Below are 3812 nucleotides of genomic sequence, written 5' to 3' on the forward strand. Positions count from 1 at the left end.
TCACAGTCCCACATTTCTCTTCTGGCCCCGAGTCGCAGTCCCTCTCTCTTCCGCTATCCCTACCTCTCTATCGCTCTCACTCTATCACTCATTCCCTTCACCCCTCGCCCCTGCCAGGCGGCAGCCATGCCGCATCATCCCTCCCGCTCCCTCTCTCCCGGTTCTTTCCCTCTCCAACAACGCCGCATCTTTCTCGCGCTCGTCGGCAGGACCGGTACTACTATCCAAGGGCACCATGGGTACTGGGATCATTCGACGAGATGGACGATATATATAGTATTTACTTCCGTGGATGGAATGAAATTTTTTTTTTCGCACATTTTCAAATGGCTTGATGGTATAATTTACTCCAAAATGAAAAATTTCTTGATTCTGCATTTTTACATTTTTTTTAAATTCTTTGTTATTTTTATCCTCCTGTACATATAAAGTGGTAATTTCTAGTCAACTTATTTTAATCAGAAGGCGATATTACATACCGAGATGCTAAAAGAATTCACATTATTTCCATCTAGTTTCAGTCCCATTGGAATCTTTGTATCAATCATAACCTACATCTCCATGTACCAGAAGTGCCACGGGAAAAAGGGAGAAAAAAATCAGAGGAGAAAAACATATTCGCAAATGTTTCGCACTCACGAATCGCAAGCTACGTACCTGGGACACCAGTGATGTCAGAGTCGAGTTCAGCCGAGCGTAGCCGAGATCGGATCGGGTGTTTCCTGATTGGTCCTAACTGAACGTGGCGTCTCCGGTTGCCAGGCAACGCTGAACGCTTTGAGCGCAATATGCGCTGGTCACAGTGGCGGCGGCTGGCGCTCGGTGCTTGCGGCGCGGCGGGGTGCCTGAACGTAGCGACGTGTGCGGGGCGAGGGGAAATTCGGACCACACACGCGGTACCATTTCCCCTCGAGCAAAAACATTACACACTTGCGAGCGAGCGCGCGTTCGTGCAGGATACCAACGCACGCACGCACGCACGCACCCGCGCGCACGCACGCGCACGGAGCTCGGCCTTGGATGTGTGCGTGCGCACTACCGTGCTAGGTCGAATTCAGGTGTTGCCTATGCGCGTGTGAGATTCCCTATCACTTAGAGGCGAAAAACTGCACTCTATGCGTGCTCGAGTCGCACCTCGGGCTCGTTGAATCACCGTCGAAATATTCTCTGCCTTGTTATGCTTATGTGGAAATTTCAGGCCATAATATCTACTCACGCTCAATGCCCATCACCGGGTTGTCCAGATCGGTCTTGGCCACATAGAATGACACTTTTCAGAACTTGAATTTGATTTGATATACGGAATGTACAGTGTGCAGGGTCCGATTTTTATACCAATCTTGTTAGAGTTCATTGCTCTGGCACTTTACCGTGAAATCTGTTAAAGAACGCGTGTGATCTATTTTCACGCATGTCAACGTTTATCTTACAAGCTGAAAACTTTTACTCCTACGATGTTTGAGTATTTTTAAACTACGGTAGAACAGTTTTACATACTACTTTTTTTTTAAACAATCGTACATTCGATGCAACGTTGTTGACAATTAGATGCGAAAAGAATTTCGAGGGTAATTTATATTTTTAAAACGTTTCGAGAGAAATCACGTCAACAACTAAATTATTCTTTAATCTTATCGCATGATTCGAAGAATGAAAATATTTTGGAGGCCAGATCAGGTTGAGTTCGACGTGGTAATTATGTTTCTACATTTCAAAATAATTGGATTTGATCGAAAAAAATGTCATGCGGCATGTTTGAAGATACCAATTGGCACTATTTTTATAACGTTTCCAGATAAATAACGTCAATAACTGAAAAACACTTTAATCTTATCGCATGTTTCGAAGAATAAAAATATTTTACAGACCAGTTTAGGTCCAGTTTCATGTGATAATTACCAGTTTCCAGATCTCAAAATAACTGGATTCGAATTAAAAACCTAAGTGCTCTAATTTTACCTTATACGTATTGCATACAATAATCTAAGTGCTATTTTCGCAATCCGATATTTGTGCAAGCGAGCTATGGACTTATGCAATAAACTGTGCGATATTGCAGGACACAGCGTGCAGAAGAAACGTAGAATGAGGATGAACTCCTTTATCTTCCACATCTTATAATTAATTCTCGTCAAGGTACAGTTCATCGATCAGTACCTAAAACTTTCACCCTACGTCTTTCCGCATGTGACACACATGGCAGATTTTAGTCCGATGTTCATCCTTCAGGAGAGACATTCCCAAGTCGATTCTACGGGCCCAGGTAGAGGCAGGGGCCTCACCGCTGCGGGAGCGCGGGGGGCCTTGAGTCGTGACTGAAGGACCGCAAGGAGAGCCGAGGTGTTATTCACGCGTAACGAATCGCGCCGCACCGCTTAGCAAGAGGAATAAAAATGAATTTTCCATCGACGTAGGTATCGCAATATACTTATACCAACTTGTCCTTACGAACGAGAGCTCGAAGCACACCTGCGTTATTAACGAGAACCTTTCTGACAAATCGTTTGACTCAGTAGACTGGTCAGTCTCCGTGACTCCGTGGTTCTGCTTCGGACGTGCCCCCGGAAGATAACCTATAGCTTCGCCGTTATTTGTTGGCGAACAACTTGAGGGGATGTCGGAGTACCGACGGAGCAAGAACATCGCATTTTACACTTTTACCCTAATCTGAGCAGTGAGATCGCTTCATATTTTGGGTGTTGACAGATGATAGAGTTCGTTAAGAGAAGTTTGAAAGATTTACCGAAACACTATGAGCTATAGACTTCTAGCTGATTCTCATACTTGTTTCGATGTTATGCACATTTTGTCTTTCAATTCTAAAATTCCGAACTTTTCTTAGTAACTACATAAGCCCGACGATAAATCTTATCATCCCTCAAAGTTTAAAGCCACGTTATCGCTCAAGAGAAGAAAATGATGTAAGTTTTATTGTCTGTACTTGAAGGTCCGACATCACTTTGATCCACACTTGAGCTCCACTTTGGATATTCAGAAGAGCGTTTCCCCCTGAATTTTTCTTGATTCTGAGTCTTTGGAAAACAGAGTCACGCTGTCATTCCTCACTTTCAGTATCGAGCTCTATAACGAGCGGTCTTAAAACACGAGAGCCGATCGCGGATGGATCCGACTCTCTTTTCCACAAGACTCCATTCGTTTGGACCGCGATGACTTTCGAGCCCTGGCAGCCCCTTAATTACGTAATTCACCTTGCTTGCGTGCGATTACGTGCAAGCACAGATTCGGCTTGTCCTTCATTTTTCCCAATCATTTGGCTACATGTAATGTAAATACTTTTGTAGTAGCCGCAAAATTATCGCGGTCCTCTTAAGGCTCACCTGTGACGCGTTCAGATGTATACCATTATACATACCCACTAGGGTGGCGCAAAAAAATCGTCTATTTTTTTTTTTGAGTCTCGCGTGACAAAATGTTAGTTTTTGAAGTTTTAAGAGCCCACTCCAAAGGACAGCTCAAAAAAAATTTTAAGAGGTCGCTCCAAATTTTTTAAAATGTCAAAAATCGTCAAAAAATTAAATTAAAAAAATTATATTTTCAGTATTTTGTTTGATTTTTAATTCATGTCGTGGTGTGTTGTCATCGATTCTTTCTTACTAAATTAAAGAAAAAAAATGTATGAAATTTTAATATGTATATTAAAAGGTCGCTCGAAAAGATCTAAAGAACTGTACCAAAAAATTGAAAAAAAAATTATGAGCGACCTTTCAAGATTCAAATTTTGAACTGGAACTTTCGGAAACTTATTTTTTTTCGTCTATAAAATTATACCGTAACAGGGAAAAAAATTAAAA

Source organism: Diprion similis, chromosome 2 (assembly GCF_021155765.1).
Source record: "Diprion similis isolate iyDipSimi1 chromosome 2, iyDipSimi1.1, whole genome shotgun sequence".
Classification (NCBI taxonomy): Eukaryota; Metazoa; Arthropoda; class Insecta; order Hymenoptera; family Diprionidae; genus Diprion; species Diprion similis.